At 41.8% G+C, this 23,507-nt stretch overlaps 1 long non-coding RNA gene and 1 pseudogene across 1 annotated transcript; both read left to right on the top strand.

Annotated features, from left to right (window-relative positions):
* Window positions 1–9,570: 9,570 nt before the first annotated feature.
* LOC118494711 lies at window positions 9,571–12,638 on the top strand. The gene is made up of 2 exons (XR_004896868.1): window positions 9,571–9,837; window positions 11,985–12,638. It is a non-coding gene; the product is annotated as an uncharacterized LOC118494711 (long non-coding RNA).
* Window positions 12,639–14,912: 2,274 nt separating this feature from the next.
* Window positions 14,913–23,507, top strand: part of LOC116062652 — a 29,700-nt pseudogene continuing 21,105 nt past the window's right edge.

Raw genomic sequence — 23,507 nt, 5'->3', positions numbered from 1 at the left:
CAGTGTCCCCTGTTACTGAGTGTGAAAAGGTATCAAAATGTGTCAATGAGTTTGATCTATTTCCTGCTGACACAGACCTAAGTTTAAACGTGACTCGAGAAATGTTGATTGATGCTCAGATAAATGATCCGTCTCTAACTTTGTGTCTGTCCTCTGTTGTAGCCGCCGTGAAGGACAGCAAACCTGGTGTGTTTTTTCTGGACAACGGTGTCTTGATGAGACGGTGGAGTCCCGACTCCAGTGAGATTCGCGTTGTTAATCAGGTGGTTGTGCCAAAAGACTATCGAGCGCATATTTTGAGTCTTGCACATGACTCCAGCTTAGCTGGTCACCTGGGTGTTAAAAAAACGTACCATCGTGTGTTGCGCAATTCTTTTTGGCCCGGATTGAAAACTGAGGTAGCGAAGTATTGCCGCACCTGTCACACATGTCAAGTTGTAGGAAAACCCAATCAACCTGTTCCTCCGGCCCCGCTTCACCCGATCCCGGTGCTTGGGGAGCCGTTTGAACGAGTGTTGATAGATTGTGTGGGTCCGTTACCCAGAACTAAATCCGGACATCAGTATATTTTGACGGTGATGTGCGCCGCGACGTGGTATCCTGAAGCCATTCCACTACGCACTCTCAGAGCAAAATCAGTTGTGAAAGCTCTCATTACATTCTTCTCGACTTTTGGTTTACCTAAAACTATACAGAGTGACCAAGGCACAAATTTCATGTCCAAACTGTTTACACAAGTAATGAGAGAACTAAAAGTAAAACATGTAACATCAAGTCCTTACCATCCAGAGTCCCAAGGCGCACTTGAGAGGTTCCACCAAACATTAAAATCCATGTTGTGCAAGTATTGTCTTGAGTCTAACCGTGAGTGGGATGAGGGCCTCCCTCTTATGATGTTTGCCGTGCGTGAAACTCCTCAGGAGACTTTGGGTTTCAGCCCTTGTGATTTGGTTTTTGGCCATACTGTGCGCGGTCCCCTTCGGCTCCTTAAAGAAAAGTGGTTGTCAGAGTCGCCAAAAACTGAGCATAATGTTCTGGATTATGTCAGTTCTTTTCGTGAGCGTCTCAATCATGTATGTCAGTTAGCCCGTGATAACTTGGCACAAAGTCAAACTCAAATGAAGCGTCGTTATGACAAAAAGTCTGTGTTGCGTGTGTTCCAACCAGGGGAAAAGGTTATGGTGCTGCTTCCATTACCTGGATCCAGTTTGCAGTCTCGGTTTTCGGGTCCATATACAGTGGAGAGTAAAATTAGTGACACAGACTATGTCATTCACACTCCAGATCGGAAAAAAAAATCTAGAGTATGCCATATTAACATGTTGAAACGTTACTTTTCCAGGGTGAGTGATTCCCCGCCATCTCCTGCTGCGCCCGTGATGTCCGTGTCCGCTGTTTTTCCTCAGTACAATCTTGCTGATGATGGGTTGGCAGAGAAAAGTGGTTTGATGCCGACCGCTCGTTTGAGAAATTCAGAAGTACTGAGTAACTTGGGGTTGTTTTTGTCCCATCTGTCTGACTCTGCTCGGGCGGATATTATAAATTTGATTGAGGATAACCTGTTGCTTTTTTCTGACCCTAGTCCTGATCCTAGTCAAACATCTGTCCTGTACCATGACATTGACGTGGAGGGCCACAAACCTATTAAGCAACATGCATACAGAGTAAATCCGACAAAAAGGGCTATGATGCAGCAGGAGGTGAGTTATCTGGTTGAGCATGGATTAGCTGTTCCCAGTACTAGTGCGTGGAGCTCACCCTGTGTTTTGGTTCCGAAACCTGACAATACCGCTCGTTTTTGTACCGATTACCGAAAAGTAAATTCCGTTACCAAACCCGATTCGTTTCCGCTCCCCAGGATGGAGGATTGCATAGATCGTGTAGGCTCCGCCAAATATGTGACAAAGCTGGACCTGTTAAAAGGTTACTGGCAAGTTCCTTTAACACCACGGGCCTCCGAGATATCAGCTTTCGTCACACCCGACACTTTCTTCCAGTATACGGTTATGCCATTCGGGCTACGTAACACACCCGCTACTTTTGAACGGTTGATGCGTACCGTATTATCTGGCGTCGAAAATTGCGAAGCTTATTTAGATGATGTAGTTGCTTACTCCTCCACCTGGTCCGACCATCTCCATACATTGTCCCTTATTTTTAGCCGTCTCCGCGAGGCCTCCCTCACTCTTAACCTTGCAAAATGTGATTTTGGTAGGGCCACAGTTACTTATTTGGGTAAACAGGTAGGTCAGGGGCAGGTGCGTCCTTTGGCTGAGAAAGTGCAAGCGATTATTAATTTCCCGGTCCCACAGTCCAAGAAAGCGTTGCGCCGTTTCCTTGGAATGTGTGGATATTATCGTGGTTTTTGCCGAAACTTTTCTGATGTGGTGGCTCCTCTCACAGGTCTTGTGAGTCCTTTAAAACCCTTTGTTTGGTCCCCTGCTTGCCAGGCTGCCTTCGAGTCTGCCAAGGCGTTACTATGTAACGCACCTGTTCTCGCTGCGCCTTGCTTTACGCGACCCTTCAAGTTAGAGGTTGACGCCAGCGCGTGCGGCGCAGGTGCGGTGCTTTTGCAGGAGGACGATCAAGCTATTGACCAGTCTGTTTGCTACTTCTCAAGAAAGTTTAATAAGCATCAGCTTAATTATAGCACTATCGAGAAGGAAGCTCTCGCCCTTCTATTCGCCTTGCAATATTTTGAAGTGTATCTTGGGTCTAACTCACAGTCTGTACAAGTGTTTACTGACCACAACCCCTTAGTATTCCTCGCACATATGTGCAATTCCAACCAGCGGCTTATGCGCTGGTCTCTCCTTCTGCAAGATTTTAATCTGCAGATTCACCACAAAAAGGGTACTGAAAATGTGATAGCAGACGCTTTGTCTAGATGTTCCTCAGATGTCTAGGAATTAAACCTTTTTAGGGGTAGGTTTCATTCTTGGGTGTGGGGGTGTTATGACTGTGGTCATATTGTTCGTTAGTCTGCTGCGTGCCCTGTGTTGTTTCTTCTGTTTCCAATTTTATATGCAAATTGGAGTGTGCCATAGCCGAAGGAGGATTGGTGGAGAAGTGCATGCCTGACCCTGTGATTGGCTGCAGCTGGGGAAGCCATCCATTTATAAGGAGTCAAGATGGCGGCCATCGGTGGGCAGCAGGCATTCCTCGTCCTCCTCATCTCCCAACCGGCCACGCTTTTGCTTCATGTAACGTTGCTTTAGGTTAGATATTGTTTTTGGTTTGTTTAGTAAGGGTGGACCTCCAATCTTGTTTTCTCCTGTTTTTGTTAGTTAGGGAGGTAAGTCTTTTGTAATTTGTGTTGCCCTTTTGTTTGTTAGGTTAGTCTTATCTCCCAGTTAGAATTGTTTTCTTTGTTATTTTGGTGGTAGGCCACCCTGAAGCCTTATAACGAACATATGTTATGTATATATTGTTTTGTTCGCTGTAAAATAAATAAGTTTGTTGATACCTAACCTTTTAATTGTTTGTGGCTACTTGGGAGACGGGGAAGATGGGGCCTTTTTGTGTTGCGTCCTAGGCACCCCTAGACTGGGGCGTAACATCTGGGAAATGTTCGTTCGCTCGTTGGAAATCTGGGTGAGACTCCGTGAGTAACTGAGGACTTGCTATCCGGAATCAAGGTTGATACCGCCTCATACCTCGCCTAAAAAGCATTCAGAGAGAGGGGATCAGAAACCACAGAGGGCTCTACCGAATCCATACTGATCTAAAAGACGGAACCCATTTCAAGCAGCGGGTTAGGATAAAGATTTTAAATGAATTAATTTGATAAAGTAATTTGTATAGACCTGTGAACTTACATGAAACAAATACAGTTGTTTAAACACTGAATAGACTAATAAACCTCTTTGTTTTTTTGTATAAGGGTTTGGGTAAATAACATTCAACAGACATACCTCTGAAAATCTCTTCAATTAGTGACATTAGATTTTTGGTAAGTGAACTGTTAACGGATTTCTGCAGATCTTTCTCCGAGCTAAAGAACTGCCTTGCAACGATGGTTGCTCGAAGGTTAAGAAGTATACTTCCCTCATCTTTTTTAGGATGGGCTCCAAAACCTCATCACCAGTCCCAAAAGGACCTGTAATTGAAGAGATGACTAAGAGATATGAATTAGAATGTATTGAATGTCTACCATATTGGACAAAGAATTTTGGTTTCCCGCACAATGGCTCACTTAGTACGGCGAAATTAAGAATGTTTAAACAGGATTTAGAGGAGATGATAAAGAAATATAGGCTAGAATGTACAGAGTGTTTACCGTATTGGTCAACATTTGGGTTTTCCAGACAATGGAATTAATAGGAAAATCAATGATTAAAACAGACTATTTAAAGATAAAAAAACAGGGAATGTTTTAACTAGGGATAAAAGGTGATGGTAGTGACTCAGGGAAAGAATGCAAAAACACACATACACCAGTAACCTCCTCACTATCACAGCTGATGCGAAGGCAGGCAAGGTTGGAACCCAAATGCAGTTAAAGAGTTTTATTTTTAAACAGGCAACACTTACTGGGAGCAAAAATCCAGGAATCCAGGAAACAAGGAAATCCACGACAAGGAATGCAGAAACAAAAACAGAACGCTCAGCAAAAAGACCAGACGATCCGACAAAAGACAAGGGGAAGACAAAGACTAAATACACAGGGTAACGAGGAAACAAGAGGCAGGTGACACAAGGGCTGGGAAACAGGTGGAAAACATCATGTAATCACAAGAGCGGGAAAACAGATAGTAAAACAAGACAAGACAAGACAGAGAACAGATTATCAAAATAAAACAGGAAACAAGCAAAAAACAGAACAGAAACAGACTACAAAAATAAGACACACCAAAAACCCTGACACTCACCAGTTCTCCAACCTAACCAAAGCCCATATTCTGAGCTTTCTCTAAAAACCAGGAAGACCAGCTGGGAAAACAAAGGGACGAAGAGGACACAGACTCAACTCTCAGACACGACCGCCATCATCCGTCACACCTGCATTAGAAAATGCACAAGAAAATGCCTACCATTGAGTGTAAAGTTAAAGGAGTGTTCGTGAGTATGAAACTGGCTCTGCAGTCTTCCCCGATGCTGGGACTGCCAGATCGCTAAAAAACAGTTTATGCAGACCGTTGACAAGCACAAGAGCTGCGTGACCTCTGTGTTGCTGCAACACCACGCCGACAAACTCTGTTCGGTTGCAAATTTCTCTGCTAAACTCAATTCTGTCGCTCGAAGCATTACAATTTTTTTGGATTGCTTACACACTAAAATTAAAAGTAGTACACTATTAGCAAAACCTTACACTCAAGAAGCAAAACACCAGCCCATATTTGCACAACTATAAGCACAGTGTCAACCTCACACTTGTTGCAAAACTCTACACACAGTGATTTGCAAAACACTAAACACACTTAATATACATTACACACAAAAATCTATTATGAAGTCACTTCCTTGCAATACCAAAGCACTGACTGTCAAATTACCGCACCGTCCAACCAATTGGTTCAACACAGTCATCAGGTGTGCAAACACTTGTTTGCTTAATTGTAGACACACCAATCAGGTGTATAAGCACTATAAAAAGCAGCAGGTGAGTTCATCGGTCTTCAAGCACAATGGAAAGAGTCAGAGAAAGAGTAAGACGAGGAGAACGAGGAGGAGGACAAGGAGGAGGCGGAAGGGGAGGAAGAGGAATCAACAGAGGAGGAATCAACAGAGGAAGAGGAAGAGATGGAGGCCATGCTGGAGGTAGAGGTAGAAGAAGAGGAAGAGGAAGACAAGAAGGTGTTCAAAGAGGACCGAATCTGACAAATGAGATGCGCGCAACACTGGTTGACCACGTTGTCAACCACGGCCTGACGCTGAGGGAGGCTGGACTGCGAGTACAGCAGCCAAATCTAAGCCGATACACAGTGGCAAGTGTGATAAGAACATTTTGACTGGAAAATAGGTATTGTAAAAATATCATCATATCAAAAACATCTGCACGGTTTCAGTAACTGCTTACAGTAAACTTACAGTACAATATGTCAAGTGACATTTTGTTACAGTATTATGAATCTCTATGTCAACATTTTGGGTGTGTTGAGAAATAAATGAGTTTCATCAGTCTGCAACATTGGTCTTGTGTAGTGTTTGGTGAATTTACATTATATTTGTACTTTGTTGATGGTAGCCTACTCTAATCATAGGGAAGTAGAAGTGCTAAAAGTGTTTTAGGTTTATCACAGCAGAGTGTAACTCGTGCAAACAGAGTATAGTAATGTGAAACGTGTGTTTCATATGGTAACAAAGTGTGGTTTTTAAACAGTAGTGTATAGTTTTTACAAGAGTGTTTAATTATGCAAAGGATCTGTAGTGTTTTGCTAATTGTGTGTAGTGTTTTGAAAACACACTGATCTATATTTCCTTTCTCCAGCTGTCAGAAAACAAACAGTCGTCTCCATCAGAGTCAAGAGAGACACAACACAACTCTGATGGTTCTGATAACAGGGTCAACGTATATCAGGACGTCGTCTGAAACACATTTACATCTTTCACAGCCTAAAACAAGATGAGGACCTGACGACTAAACACACATAGTCACTGTCGTCTACGTTAAACTGTAGAGACACAACACAACACAACTCTGATGGTTCTGATAACAGGGTCAACGTATATCAGGACGTCGTCTGAAACACATTTACCTCTTTCACAGCCTAAAACAAGATGAGGACCTGACGACTAAACACACATAGTCACTGTCATCTACGTTAAACTGTAGAGAGACACAACACAACACAACTCTGATGGTTCTGATAACAGGATCGTGTGTGTGTGTGTGTGTGTGTGTGTGTGTGTGATTGTATTGTCATCATACAACAGAACTGTCCAATGAAATGCAGTCATCATTTACAGCTGCTCTGATGAAGTTAAGTTACCGACCGGGCTGCCTCTGTGGACTTTGGGCTAAAATATCAAACAAAGTCAAACACTTTCAAAAAATATTCCAAAAAGGCGACCAAACAACAAAAACATGGTTTGTGTGCAGTTTAATGTCCCAAATTCCACTCTGGCCACGCCAAGACCTGCCCTACGAATTTGATAGGTTGGGGTTAGGCATTGACCTCGAGTGGTTAAGGTTAGGATAGCTGATTGGTCAGGGGACCTGTAGAAACGGGGTTACGTTACGGGGAATTTGGGACACTAAACTGCACGTATACTCAAAAACAATGGAAAAAAAGCAGCACAGAAGTTAAAAATTGTCCAAAGATTTTCCAAAAAGGCGACTAAACTTTTTGCGACTAAAAGCAGCAAAAATGTCTGAAAACGTGACAAAATCATTAAAGGGGTGATAGAATGCAAAACCGATTTTACCTTGTCGTAGTTGAATAACGACAGTTCGGTGGGTAAATAGGACATACATAGAAGCTCTAAATCCCATTGATACCCCTATCCTCTGCAAATCTCACAATTTGAAACTGCTGCTGAAAACGGGCGAATCTCAACAAAGCTAGATGATGACGTCATAATCTCAACTCCTAGTCTTTGTCACGCCCCAACATTTGCATAGGCTACACCACTGACCTGAGGTCAGCTTAGTCTTCTGAATCTAGCTAGGTCACGCAGATCTCCAGAAGTCCGCTATTTAATTACTACATTCACTTCTGAGACTTTTTTATGCGAGAAATCAACTATGTAGAGGTCAAATTTGGGCCGTTTTACGAAAATTGAAGGCTAATTGCAAAGTTTGTTCCGATCTAAACTCTTCACACACTACGCTCCTCCAACCTGCACACTACTATTTAGCTTTTTCCTGCTACAACTGAATTCCCACGGGACTTCAGCACGAGACTATAGCTAGCCGTCTAAAACACTATTTTACTGTACAGGGAACAAACATAGTTTGGTCAGTTTCCATGTAGTTACAAAGTCACTAATATGGTCATAACCACTACAGTGCTCAATTACCTATTTTTGAGGGTGAAATAAAATACAATTTTTCGCAGCGAAGGCTTGAACGGTCTTCTGGAAGACGTCCACCAGACCAGCGGGCGCTCGTTGGATTGTTGCTGGCCGCGTGAAGCCAGGAGAGGCAGGGACGCCAGCCGGGCATGCTAGCCCGGCTAAGGAAACCACAACGATCGACACGGACAAGACTCCTACTCACCAACGCCAGATGGATTGCCCACAAAATGGATATTTATGTTACAAATACACACGGGACTGCAGTGTGATGATAATTACCGGAGCATGGCTGAACACACTCATCCCAGACGGCAGCTAGCAGCTAACAGGGTAGGTGAATTTAAACAATGGCTAAGTTGCTAAAGGCATCTTGTTGTCATGTAAGGGCCCTGTTCATGTTGCACAGACATTTTAATTGCATGTTGTGTCTGTTAAGAGGCAAAAAGGCATTCTTTATGATATGCCCCCATAACTGCCGTTTTAGCTAACGGGGGCTCTGGGCATTAGCTACAGAAGCTCCATGTTGCTAGCACCAATTCGGCTCGTGTTTTTAGCTATAGACAGTACTCATAAAAGTATAGTGATCAAGATTAACGTAAAAATTGCCCGGAGTTCTCCTTTAAGGACCCATAAAATAGCATTTGAGCAATTTTCAGCCAAACCAATGGTACATACCCTATTAGGAGACCTTAAGGAACAGTGTGAAATACCCCATAAAATCATTCTATCACCCCTTTAAAAAAAAAGGATCAAAAACTTGTAAAAAGCCCCCATAAATCCTGCCTATGTGTACATAGTTATTGGGATTGTGATGTGTGAACATATATAATATATGATAGAAGAAATAGTGAGTTAATGTGTGCTGTATGAGAGTGAATTCTTAGTGTTATTGAGAGATTTTCTAACATGGAGGTCAGTCGGCCCAACGTGTGTCTGAGAGAATGTTCCAGAAGCAAGCAGCCAACTGACTGCTGGTTCTTTAGTTCTTCTTTCAGGAGAAGCATCTTTTAAATGTGTCCCCCTGGAGTCTGTCTGCTCTCTCTGGATCAAACACCATGACAGCACACAGCAGCACTGCTGCAGCTTGGATTCAACCATTTAGTCCTTCACTTCATCTCAGAGGAACAGATTACACTCTCACACCTCCATTACATCCACATTCTTCACATTGATCCATTAGAGGAGCAATACATCACATCAAAGTCCAGAAAATCATTCATAAAAACATGTCATATCTTTCAGATTCACTGTCTTAATGCAAAAAAAACAATGAAATGATTATGTTTTTAAAATAATTAATTAAAATAAAATGGGATATAGTATTACCAAATCAATACATAAAATGTAATTTAAAAAGTGGGGTGAGTGTGTAAGATAAAAACATAGAGATGAAACTAATAAAATCTGTAAACATGTTTTAATGTGTGAATATGATTGGTGGAGCTCTGCTTGTAGTTCCTGCTGATGTCACCAGAGGGCGCCATGACGTCATCACCAGCTCAGAGATGAAAACAAACTGGGGACTTTAGGTTAGTTTGATTGTTCTTTATTTTGGTATTTGTCTCTAAAATAACAAATGATAAAAATACCAATAATCAGTAACATTATAAATCATCATGTGGTTGTTTGTTAACAGTTAAAATAACTTTTAACTGAAGTTTAATTTCCCGTTCATCACTGCTGGTTGTTATAAAGAGTTACTGCTCCTCTGATCTCTGTTGTCAGAGTGTTTCTGGTTCTACAGGATTCTTTCTGTCTCCTCCTCCTCCTCCTCCTCCTCCTGATAAAGCTGAAACAGGTTTGTTGTTTTGCTGTCAGAGACAAAGGTTTCAGTCGACACACATGATAAGATGTCTGGGTGTCCCAGAGGTCTTCCAGGTCCAGCTGCAGCACAAAGTTATTGTGCTGGGCCCTAAACACCTCCGAACATCATTATCCCAAGATATAATTACTCTGGATGGCATTGCCCTGGCCTCCAGCACTACTGTCAGAAATCTAGGAGTTATTTTTGATCAGGATCTTTAACGCCCACTTAAAACTAACCTCTAGAACAGCCTTTTTTCACCTTCGTAACATTGCTAAAATTAGGAACATCATGTCTCAAAACGATGCTGAAAAACTAGTCCACGCACTTGTTACTTCCAGGCTGGACTACTGTAATTCCTTATTATCAGGATGCTCAAATAAGTCCCTTAGGACTCTCCAGCTGATCCAGAATGCTGCAGTGCGTGTTCTGACAAGAACTAAGAAAAGAGATCATATTTCTCCTGTATTAGCTTCTCTCCATTGGCTTCCTGTAAAATCCAGGATTGAATTTAAAATCCTTCTCCTGACCTACAAAGCTCTAAATGGTCAAGCACCATCATATCTTGAAGAGCTCATAGTACCTTATTGTCCCACTAGAGCACCGAGCTCCCAGAATGCAGAGTTACTTGTGGGTCGTAGAGTCTCTAAAAGTAGAATGGGAGGCAGAGCCTTCAGCTATCAGGCTCCTCTCCTGTGGAACCAGCTCCCAGTCTGGGTTCGGGAGGCCGAGACCGTCACCACCTTTAAGAGTAAACTTAAAACTCTCCTCTTCGATAAAGCTTATAGTTAGGGAGTGAGGAGTTGCAGTGTTCGCCTAGACCGGCGGGGGAAGGTGTGTAGCCACAGTCGTGATGCACCCCCTCCACATCTCTGCTTCTCTTCATAGAAAGTTTACTATATTTAGGGTATGAGGAGTTGCAGTGTTCACCTAGACCGGCGGGGGTGGGTGTGTAGCCACAGTCATGGTGCACCTCCACCCCATCTCTGCTTCTCCCCATAGAAAGCTCACATATATTTAGGGAGTAATGATTCACAGCGTTAACCAAGACCGGCGGGGGAAGGTGTGTAGCCACAATCACGGAACACAGCCTCCCTGTCTCTCCTTCTCTGCAGCTCTTAGTTATGCGGTTATAGTTTTAGACTAACGGGGTACCTCCTTGGACACACTGAGCGTCTCTCTCCTCTCTCTTTCCATCTGTGTGTATTCGTGTCCCAGAAATGGTTGTTACTAACATAGCTCAGGGGAGCTTATTCCCCGAAGTCCTTATGTTCCTTTTCCGCCCAGCATCATCAACTCGGATCATGATGGCACCAACATCATGGTGGCAGCTGTCGCCGTGGTCCTGCCCTACGTCCTGCCCTACACCCTGCTGTGCCCTATTACACCCTGCAACGCTCTGCAATGCCCGGCTTCGACTTGCAATGTCTGGCCAACGCACACCCATGCCCTGTTACGCCCTGCTATGCTCCACGACACCAAGAACTATTACAACTATTACCTCTAGTTATTATCTTTATTGTGACTATTATTGCCATTGTTCATCATACCCCCAACCGGCACCGTCAGACACCGCCTACCAAGAGCCTGGGTCTGTCCGAGGTTTCTTCCTAAAAGGGAGTTTTTTTCTTGCCACTGTCGCGCTTACGCATTCATGCATGCTCTTGGGGGAATCACTGGAATTGTTGGGTCATTGTAAGTTATAGAGTGTGGTCTAGACCTACTCTATCTGTAAAGTGCCCTGAGATAATTCCTGTTATGATTTGACACTATAAATAAAATTGAATTGAATTGAATTCACAGTTTACACACAAAGTATGAATCAGCAGTAAAACATGATGTAATGTTCCAGAGAATCAGCTCTCACACGCTACTTCTACATCAAGTACATTTAGTAACAGACAGGACGTACAGAGCATTTTCACCGTGTAGTATTAATAGTTTGGAGTACTTCTTCCACTGCGTCACTGAGTCTGTTTAATGATAAAGTTTGTTCATCACATTTTAAACATGTTGGAACTCGACGTGTGGAAAGTCCCTCTGTTGTCAGAGTGTTTCTGGTTCTACCGGATTCTTTCTGTCTCCTCCTCCTCCTCCTCCTCCTCCTCCTCCTCCTCCTCCTCCTGATGAAGCTGAAACAGGTTTGTTGTTTTGCTGTCAGAGACAAAGGTTTGAGTCGACACACATTATAAGATGTCTGGGTGTCCCAGAGGTCTTCCAGGTCCAGCTGGAGCGTGAGAAACCCTCCAATCAGAGCAGTCCAGTACGTAAGTCTTTCACTTTTTAATGTTCATATTGTGTTGAGTTCAGGGAGCAGAGAGTCTGTCTGTTTTCTCTCCACATTAGTTATCTGCTCAGCCAGCTGCTGTAACTTCACTCTGTGCTATTATTACTTTTACTGCAGTAACATGTCTGAATACTTGCTTTAATCTCAGAAGGAAAGCTTGTACTTGTTATTGTCCTCCATTTATCTGACAGCGTGTTACTCTGCACATTCACAGTTTGCACACAAAGTCTGAATCAGCAGTAAAACATGATGTAATGTTCCAGAGAATCAGCTCTCTCACTGCTACTTCTACATCAAGTTCATTTAGTAACAGAGCAGGACGTTGGACAGAGTATTTTCACCGTGTAGTATTAATAGTTTGGAGTACTTCTTCCACTGCGTCACTGAGTCTGTTTAATGATAAAGTTTGTTCATCACATTTAAAACATGTTGGAACTCGACGTGTGGAAAGTTCCTTGTGTTGCATTCACAGGATGAAGGAAGAACAAACACACACTGACAACAACAACCACAGTTACACAGAGAGAAGACACAAAGCTCTTATTGTGAAAATCTGCTTCCTGATAGGTGGAGCTGTGACTCATCAGATCACAACTCACCTGAGTTCTTCTTCATCAACTCTTCATCATCAACTCTTCTTCATCAACTATTCTTCATCAACTCTTCTTCATCAACTCTTCTTCATCAACTCTTCTTCATCAACTCTTCTTCATCAACTCTTTGGACTGTTTGAAGAAACTGTAAGTTGCTGTTTGACACTTTAACAACACGTTAGTCTTTGGTCTCTTCAGGGTTAGTTTCTGGCTCTGTAATGTTAAATATAATGTTTCTACTTCTTATTTCCTGAGAGAGTGTGGATGACTCTTGTGTTGAAGATAAATCTCCATGTTGTAACATGAACTACTACAGAGGAGGTTTTAAATACTTTGCCAGGTGTTTCTACGTCTGTCTGTCCCAACCGTGAGGCTGCAGTCAGAAAACTTTACAGCTGTGTAGTTGAGATCTAAATGAAGGCTGAGTTTGAAGATGGGGGGGTCCGAGCCTTTCTCCTGCTGTCACTCTTTATGATGCAACTTTGTGTTCAAATTCAATAACATGTTATTTGTAGTGTCCAATCCTAATCAGGACACTCAAATAGAGTAGGTGTAGACCACACTCTCTGCAATCATTTGGTGCGACAGTGGTGAGATGACGTCTAAATTCCTGCATTCAGATAAATTAGTATGCAAAATTTAAGTTACAAAATGTTGTAGGTTTCCACAGAATGAAGCCGTAGCTCGACGCTCTTCTGAATCTCCTCGTCTTAGTCCACACAAAGAAATCCACAGGACCACACGGTAAAAGTTTAACGATTTACTTATACACAAGAAAAATTACAACAGTCCACTTTTAAAAAAGGATGCAGACAGCCAGAGAGAGAAGGTGAGAATGGTAAATGAAATTGTTGTATTCCAAATACCAAAACATAAATGACTGCATTTAGACTCCTAAAAACATACTTATTTACCTGACCCATCAGAGACCAGATCCTGCTGAACCTGAACCTGAACCCAGCTGTGTGTCCATGAAGTCACCGGTCCATGGAGACACCACTACTTTAAAAAACAAGGCGACCCGTAATGGAGCTTAAAATGAAATAAGTGTGAAGGAGCAAATTCGTGAAATGGAGAGAAGACTGAGGTGAGTTGTTCTGAAACCTCCAACAAACTAGAATTAGTGTTGTCTTATTGGGTGTGTGGTCTTCTTGTAGAGGGTCTCTGTGTTCCAGGTGATCTCTGGGATATCTATGGCCCTGTTTTCACCTGGTATTCAAATCTGATCTGAGTGATCTCTCTGTTCCCCACTGGTACCATATACATAGCCGATTTAAAAAAAAAACAAATACTGAAATGCGTAACAAAACAAACCGATTCCCCTGACATTATTTATGAGTCCTCGCTAAAATAATATGATAATAAAGTTTAAATATAAACTTGTTTTATTGTCACAACAGAACATCAAAATATATTAAAGTTCTGACAAATAAAATGTATAAAAATACAAACTTGAGATATGAAAATTAAAGGGTTAAATACGAGTGTTGCCAACAGGGACGTTGTAGAGCGCCCTCTGGTGGACAAACTATGCAACGCCAACATTGTTGAAGGGGATTTATCCATTTTCTTTAATGTTTTAAATATTTATCTATCTGCCATTAGAAATGCTGATACCGATAGTTTGGAAAATGCCTAAAATCAGCCGATAATATCAGCCCACCAATAATATCAGCCTGCCAATATATCGGTCGGGCTCTAATTTTAATCGTGTTTCTGTCAGAAAGTCATTATTGGCATTTATTTTTAATAATTAGGTTTATATACATATTTATCTTAATTAGATATTGTTATGCAGGGAGTCTTTAACTAAACATGTGATCTTCATGAAATTTGTTTTTCTATCAGGACCCAGCAGAGACCTGAACCTGAACCTGAACCTGATCATGATCCTGAACCTGAACCTGAACCTGAACCTGAACCTGATCCTGATCCTGATAGTTTTTTGGATTTTAAACGTGTTTCTGACAAAAAGTAAGTTATTAGTATTCAGTTGTTAATAACTATGTATATAGCCTGTTGTATTATTATATTTGGTATAAGTATCAGTTCTTATCAGTAGTATTCCATGCTGCTTCCTCTTTTTCTCTTTCTTTCTATCTGCTGATGGGAGGTAACAATTAAAAACTGACCAACATTACTAATATTTGAAATAAAAACAGTTGTCTGTGTTAAAAGATTTTTTCAATATGCCCATTTATTTGTTTGTTTCAGGATCCAGCAGCAGAGACCAGAGTCTCCTGAACCTGAACCTGATCCTGATCCTGATCCCAGCTGTGTGTCCATGAAGAGCGACCTGTCTAAGGGTTTACCTGTGGCCATCAAAGATGATTGTCACTCTGTTGATCAAAGGTGAGGATTTAAAACAGAACAAAAGAAACTGTGCTGCCTTCCAGTTGGTCTGATCCATCAAACACTGTTGATTATCTTTCCAACCTGTTCAGCTTTGTGGCATCGTTCTCTGGTGTTGTAACTCAGTTTTAGAGCAAAACGCTGCCGTAAACTCATGTTTTGTTCTAATATTCAGTTGTTCTCATCAGACAATATTTTCTGTTTTAGATTTGGTTCGGCCCAATATTCACTTGTTTTGTGTTCATTCTAAGTTTGTTCAAACAAACCAAGAGAAGACATCTAGTTAACTTGTTACCCTGGTTCTCTCAGTGAAGAGACTATGCCTCCACTCTGTTACATATTCCATATGTAGAAGAATGATTACTACACAGAGATAGACATTACATTACATGTCATTTAGCTGATTCTTTTATCCAAAGCAACTTACAATTGCTATATATGTCAGAGGTCACACGCCTCTGGAGCAACGATGGGTTAAGTCGTTAAGGGACACATTGGTTGATGTATCACAGTGGGAATTGAACCCAGGTCTCACACACCAAAGGCATTTGTCAAGTACACTGCGCCATCACCATATATAGTCTCTTGTTCCCAGAAACCTCCAAAGAGGGCATTTTGATGTGGTTGGTGATGGTGTGCCAGAGGGAGGGGGCAGCAGATGCAAAGACCTGCTCTCCAGGTTTGGTGCTTGGTCAGTGGTGATGTGGTCTCTGCGGCAGCTGCTAGTGAGCATGCGGGTGGCAGAGTTTTGGACATATTGGAGTTTATTGAGGATCTTGTTGGGTTTGCCATAGAGCAGGGGTTTTCAACTAAATTTTAAAAAGGTCCAGTTAGAGAAAATGTTTTGAAGCAAAGGTCCAGAAGATCATAATGTCTAACAATTTAGTGTTATATATATTTAAGTAGCCTAGTAGTTGTATCAACATCTGAATGTAATCAATAACTGACCGTCAAATCAAATTAATTCAGTACAATTCAAAAACTTGTTGACAATATTTATTGTTACATAACATAGAACTAAACATATATCTATGACTGTATAACAAATATATGTATATGTATAATGTTCTCTCATTAACTAAATAAAACTAGGGCTGAATTTCAAAATAAGAGAAAATAAATAAAACGTGAAAATTGTGCATTTTCAAAAAAAGTGCTTAACTTCAGAAAAATAATATAAAGGGAGGAAAAGTCTGAATTTTCCCTTTTCTGTTTCACATATTGACTCAACAGTCCCAACCAATTTTACAAATAATAAATCTCAACAGATCTTAACAATTGAACAGTTTCAGAGTATCACTTTCTTCCCCTCAGATCCCACTCCCCCATGTTTTTGCTCAGCGAGAGAATTGAGCTTTAGCCTGTCTTGCCAGGATTTTAAACCTGGGCTTGAATGGAGTCAGGGCCATTCTCATACACACGTGAAGGTGCTCATTGGTAAGCCTGGAACGATATTTAGTTTTAATTATGTTGATTGTGGAGAAAGCTGCCCTGCAGTTGTATGTGGAGTATGGTCAAGATGTATAGGGCTACTTTCCTCAGACCTAGGAAAGCAGTCTCAGGGACCATTTGGAGCCAGAAAGTGGAAGGGTCAGTTCTTACAAAGTGCTCTTTCAGGGCCACATCTGCTTGGAGATCAACCAATTGCATCGGGAGAGACCCAGCATTTACCCATTTAAAGTGCTGTGTGACTTCCTTTGAGAACCCCCTGACATCTGTGATCAGAAATGGGTTCTGAATGAACATGGTGAGCTGCTCTCCAAAGCTGAAGCTGTCAAAACGGTTGCTGAAGTTTACAATCAGCTTATCAATAAAATCAACAAAAAAAGACAAATCTCTCTGTCCCTGAACCTGTTCCTGCACTGCTGGGAAGTGTACACAGTCTCCCTGCAGGTCTTCCTTGAACACTTCAAGTTTCCTCTGAAAGGAGCGAACAGCTGTCATCAGTTCACAAATTGAATTGTCCTTGCCTTGTAGCCTCAAATTCAATTCATTCAGATGTGATGTGATATCAACCAAAAAGGCCACATTATCCATCCATTTCTCATTTTCTAAAAAGAGAGAAAACTGTGTTGCCTTCTGACTGCTTAGCTCTGCCAAAAAAGATGCTAATTCCCTCCTGATGGACCAAAAGCGCTCTAGCACCCTGCCTTTGCTGAGCCATCTCACATTGTTGTGCAGCAAAAGATCATCAGCATTGGCATCAACTTCTCTGAGGAATTCCCTAAGCATGCGATGTTGGTAGGAAGAGGATGCCCTGAGAAAATTTATCATTTTCATCATTGTATTCATCACCTCAGCATGCTCATCTGACAGGGAGGCACATAGGACAGATTGATGAATGATGCAATGGTAAGAAAAAAGCTCAGGATTGTCCCCTTTCAGTCTTGCTACAGCTCCTTTTTCTTTCCATATCATAGAAGGGGCTCCATCTGTGGTTATTGAAACCACTTGTTTTGGCTCTATTCCTCTTTTTGTTAGCATCTCCTTAATGGCCAGGTAGATATCCTCTCCTCTTGTACTGGTCTGAAGGGAGTGATACCTAACATGTCTTCACAGAATGTTTTCTGGTCAGTGTTGAAAAACCTGGCATACACTACCAGCTGAGCATTGTCACATATGTCAGTGGACTCATCCACAGCTAAGCCTACACATGGTGCCTTATGCATGGCTTCATCTAGCTGGGTTAGCACATCCTGAGTTAATATTTCACTTTTCTTTGTGGCAGATGATGCTGACATGGGAATTTGCTTTATTTTATCACAAAGCTCATTTTTTTTGTTTTCCCTCAAGTAGTGTTTCAGCTACTGCACTCATGCATTCTTTGACAACCCCTCCATCTGTAAATGGCTTTTTGTGTTTACCCAAAATCCAAGAAACTCTGAGGGAACACTCAAGAGCACGTTGTTGGGCAGTGAATGTGTGGCTCAGGATCCTGGTGGACTGGTCATATTGGGCTCTGAGACTACTTATTTTCTGTGATCTCAATTCAGATTTGACTGGGTATGTTTGTTCAAAACCTTTGTTTTGTCTCATAATGGCGTTTCACATTGCCACTTTTAATAAGTGCCACGGTTTCTGCACATATGAGACACACTGGTTTAGTGCTCCCATTGGGAAGTATGAACAGAAATGAGTCTGTCCATTCTGGATTAAATGCTCTGTTTTCACTGTCCACTTTTCTTTTTTTGGAGAGTGCCATTTGTTCCTTCCTGCCTCACTCGTCTGTTTCGCTCCTTTTCTCCGTCTCACTCGTATTTTCCTCAACTTTCTCCGGCACACTCGTCTGTATCTCTTCCTTTCTCCGTCTCATTCGTCTGTTTTCGCTCCCTTTGTTTTCTACATATATCGCTATCTTTTTAATCCGACTTTCTTTTCCTGTGTAACTTGCTTCTAACTCTCTCATCTGTCTGCACTGTAGAGTCCCAATGTTTCCCGCCCAGAATGCAAAGACTTAATTGGCTGAGTGGTATCACGTGGGATGGCTAAACTCATATGCAATTGGTCTGTGCGTTTCCTCATCCACTAAACCACTACTGAAAAGACTACAAAAGCTGTGCATATTAAAATAGAAGCGCCCCGTCAGGTTTTAATTCATAATCTTTTGTTTTGGTCTGGGTCCATATGGGACGGCTTCTAGGTCTGGATCCGGACCGCGGTCCGCCTGTTAGTGACCTATGCCATAGAGGATACTATTGCAGTAGGCATGTCTGGAGGTCATGAGGGCATGGATAAATGTTTCGACAGCGGCAGGGACGGCTGGAGGCGGTCAATGTTCTTGAGGTGTAAAAAGGCGGATTTTGTAATCTGGTTAACTTGGGGTAGGAACAATAGGGTGGGGTCGAGGGTGATTCCGAAGTTGTGGACCTGGCTGGAGGGTGATGATGGAGCCGTTGATGTTGAGGTCTGGGTGGAGCGGGTAGTTTGGACCAATGATGAAGATTTCAGATTTATTGCAGTTGCGTTTGAGGAAGTTCTGTTGCATCCATGTTTTAATGTCTGCAAGGCAGGTAGTGATAGTGGAGTGGGTGGACGTTTCAGAGGAGAGATAGAGTTGAGTGTTGTCTACCTAGCAATGGATACAGAGGCCATGATGGTGGATCTCTCCCAGAGGAAGGATGTACATAATGAACAAGAGGGAACCTGAGATACTTGAACTCCATCTGGGGCAGTAAATCTTTTTGAGGCCAACTGAAGGGACTTCACCATTGCATGATGTGTGCTAATTCTTCCTGATTCCTCCACAGAGAGGACCAGGAGATCTCAGAAGTTCCCAGTGGTCAGTCTGCTCAGGACTCCATATGTATGGTCTGTACATGTACAACAACTGCTTTTACATCTACAGTATCTTGTACACAATCATCTGGTGCACTTTATAGACCAGAGGATTGTCATTGTTATGTTTTTTATGTTGCACCATAGTGTAGTACACAATTTTTGTTATATCTCCTACAATGACACTAAAGTCAATTCTGATTCTATGGAGATATCTTTTAAATTACCTATTATCTGACCAAGAGAAACCAGAGCTGAATGTATAAAGCAGCATCAGACTCAGGACAGAACCTTGAGACATAGATTTAGATAATGGAGCGTAGAAATGAACAATAACTGAAAAACTCCTGTCTGAAAGGTAAAAAGAAAACCACTCCAGAGCTGATCCAAACATTTCCATCCACTGCAGTGATCCACTGTATCAGATGAAACACTGAAGTCTAATAGAACTAATGCAGAATCTTTACTTTTGGTTTATTAATTACCATTATATAATGATCCATGAATGACTCATGAATTGTTATTTGTTTACACAAATGTCATCATAACATAATCTACAAAACTGGTCTGTTTTGATGAACCAAGTATTTTTAATCTCGCTAAAAAGAAATTCTGTTAAGTGATGGTGTACTTTTTGGTATCTTTTGGATCTTTGCAGGGACAAAAGATGAAGACACCTAAAGAAGTCGTCTTAACAACTTTAGAAAACTTGGGAACTGAGGACTTTGAAAAATTTAAGTGGTACCTGCAGGGAGTCCTTAAAGACTTCCTAGCAATCCCAAAGAGTAAACTGGAGAATGTAAACAGGGAGAACACAGTGGATACGATGTTCCAGACCTACAGTATAAACACTATTAATGTGACCAGAATAGTTTTAGTGAAGATCCATCAAAATGAACTAGTAAAGACTTTATCAAACATCATCTATGAACCTGCAGGTAAGTCATAATCATTAAGAATTTAAAAAAATGTATGTAACAAAGATCAAACTTATATATCACAGTCTTCATCAAACATTATTTTTGTTACCAATGTCTCCCTCTTATCTACAAAGATTCATATGTTGTGTTGACAACAACAGAACAAGCTACCAAATATCCTCAAGAGAAACAAAATTTGAAGTGTCTCCGATAACAATAAATGATGAAACAAAGTCTGACTGTTTTTGTTTACTCTGCTGGTTTTGCACAAATTTGCACACACTGATATCACTGTAAGACAATGCTTGGGCAATATTAATTTCCTCTGTAATTAAGTCATATACCTTCTGGTTTATTTGGACAATGAAGAGTTCATAGATGTATGACTGAGACACCCAACATAGCAGTTGTTTTTGAGGAATACTAAATCATTTTACAATAGTTAACATATTCAGGACCTCGTCATTAAATGGGCTGAATAGATTTCATGAATATAGAAATGTGCAAACTCACATTAACCAGAACAAAACCTCATTAATTTAATTATTTTATTCATTCAGAGATTCTTGCTGCGTGCCAGCAAAAAGCTAAATCCAACTTACATAAGATGTTCCAGCTTGTGTCTGAAGGGATTGATAAAGCAGAAAAATCAACCGTTCTGAATCAGATGTTCACAGAGATCTACATCACAAAGGGAGGGACTGCAAAGGTCAATGATGAACATGAGGTCAGACAGATTGAAACAACATGCTGGAAACCAGACAGACCAGAAACAACAATCAGACGAGAAGACATCTTTAAAACTCCACCTGGAAGAGATGAACCAATCAGAACAGTGATGACTAAAGGAGTGGCTGGCATCGGGAAAACAGTCTTAACACAGAAGTTCACTCTGGACTGGGCTGAAGGCAAAGCCAACCAGGACATCCAGTTCACATTTCCATTCACCTTCAGAGAGCTGAATGTGCTGAAAGAGGAAAAGTACAGCTTGGTGGAACTTGTTCATCACTTCTTTAGTGAAACCAAAGAAGCAGGAATCTGCAGGTTTGAAGAGTTTCCGGTTGTGTTCATCTTTGACGGTCTGGATGAGTGTCGACTTCCTCTGGACTTCCTCAACACTAAAATCCTGAATGATGTTACAGAGTCCACCTCAGTGGGTGTGCTGCTGACAAACCTCATCAGAGGGAAACTGCTTCCCTCTGCTCGCCTCTGGTTAACCACACGACCTGCAGCATCCAATCAGATCCCTCCTGAGTGTGTTGACATGGTGACAGAGATAAGAGGGTTCACTGACCCACAGAAGGAGGAGTACTTCAGGAAGAGATTCAGAGATGAGGAGCAGGCCAACAGAATCATCTCCCACATCAAGACATCATGAAGCCTCCACATCATGTGTCACATCCCAGTCTTCTGCTGGATCACTGCTACAGTTCTGGAGGACATGTTGAAGACCAGTGAGGGAGGAGAGCTGCCCAAGACCCTGACTGAGATGTACATCCACTTCCTGGTGGTTCAGTCCAAAGTGAACAACATCAAGTATGCTGGAGGAGCTGAGGCAGATTCACCCTGGAGTCCAGAGAGCAGGAAGATGATTGAGTCTCTGGGAAAACTGGCTTTTGAGCAGCTGCAGAAAGGCAACCTGATCTTCTATGAATCAGACCTGACAGAGTGTGGCATCGATATCAGAGCAGCCTCATTGTACTCAGGAGTGTTCACACAGATCTTTAAAGAGGAGAGAAGACTGTACAAGAACAAGGTGTTCAGCTTCATCCATCTGAGTGTTCAGGAGTTTCTGGCTGCTCTTCATGTCCATCTGACATTCATCAACTCTGGAGTTAACCTGCTGTCAGGAAAACAAACAACATCGTGGTGGTCTGAAGTCTTGAGAGACAAATCAACACGTTTCTACCAGAGTGCTGTGGACAAGGCCTTGCAGAGTCCAAATGGACACCTGGACTTGTTCCTCCGCTTCCTCCTGGGTCTTTCACTGCAGACCAATCAGAATCTCCTACGAGGTCTGATGAAACAGACAGGAAGTAGCTCAGAAACCAATCAGAAAATAGTCAAGTACATCAAGAAGAAGATCAGTGAGAATCTGTCTGCTGAGAAAAGCATCAATCTGTTCCACTGTCTAAATGAACTAAATGATCGTTCTCTAGTGGAGCAGATCCAACAGGCCCTGAGATCAGGATGTCTTTCCACAGATAAACTGTCTCCGGCTGACTGGTCAGCTCTGATCTTCATCTTACTGTCATCAGAAAAAGATCTGGACGTGTTTGACCTGAAGAAATGCTCTGCTTCAGAGGAGGCTCTTCTGAGGCTGCTGCCAGTGGTCAAAGCCTCCAACAAAGCTCTGTTAGTGGGATTTATCCATCAGTAAATACTCTGATATCTTTCAACAGGAGAGAAAAATAAAAAATAACTTGTTTCCTTCCTGTTGTCTCTCCAGACTGAGTGACTGTAACCTGTCAGAGAGAAGCTGTGAAGCTCTGTCCTCAGTTCTCAGTTCTCAGCTCCCAGTCCTCTAGTCTGAGAGAGCTGGACTTGAGTAACAACAACCTGCAGGATTCAGGAGTGAAGCTGATATCTGTTGGACTGAAAAGTCCAAACTGCACACTGGAGACTCTCAGGTCAGGATTCATTAACCCATTCAACTGATGACCATTTAAATTCTGATTAACTTTAGTTGATAAACAGCTAACATGTAGCTTTGTGTCTGTTGATATGATAAACTTGGGCAGTAGTTATTAGACTCAGAGAATTACTTTACATGAAGGTTTTTCATAATTTGATTTTGTTGTTGAATAATTAAATACCGCAGATGATTATAAAGTTTTATTATAAATCTGGTCCAAAATGTACCTGGACAACAAACACATAAAACAAACACATGGCTCCACGTTTTCACAGATGGTTCCTGTGTGTTGTTCTGTGTTTGCAGTCTGTCAGGCTGTCTCATCTCAGTGGAAGGCTGTTCTTCTCTGGTCTCAGCTCTGAGCTCCAATCCCTCCCATCTGAGAGTGCTGGACCTGAGCTACAATCATCCAGGAGACTCGGGATTGAAGCTACTGTCAGCGGGACTGAAGGATCCTCTCTGGAGACTGGACACTCTCAGGTACAAACACTGATGAACAAAAAGGAGATATTTGTGTAGGAAGTTTTAAAGGAGAACATCTCCAGGAACTAAAATGATAACTCCCTATCTGCCCGAGTGTGTCGTATATGACAAAAAATAACGAAAAACAGCATCTTCAATTCATGTTTTAATAATTTTACAGCAATAAGAGCTAGAGACTTACTGTCATTTCCAGCTAAAA

Source organism: Sander lucioperca, chromosome 3 (genome assembly GCF_008315115.2).
Source record: "Sander lucioperca isolate FBNREF2018 chromosome 3, SLUC_FBN_1.2, whole genome shotgun sequence".
NCBI classification, from domain to species: Eukaryota; Metazoa; Chordata; class Actinopteri; order Perciformes; family Percidae; genus Sander; species Sander lucioperca.
Note: the sequence above shows the minus strand (reverse complement) of the source record. Positions and strands in the feature narration are given on the sequence as shown.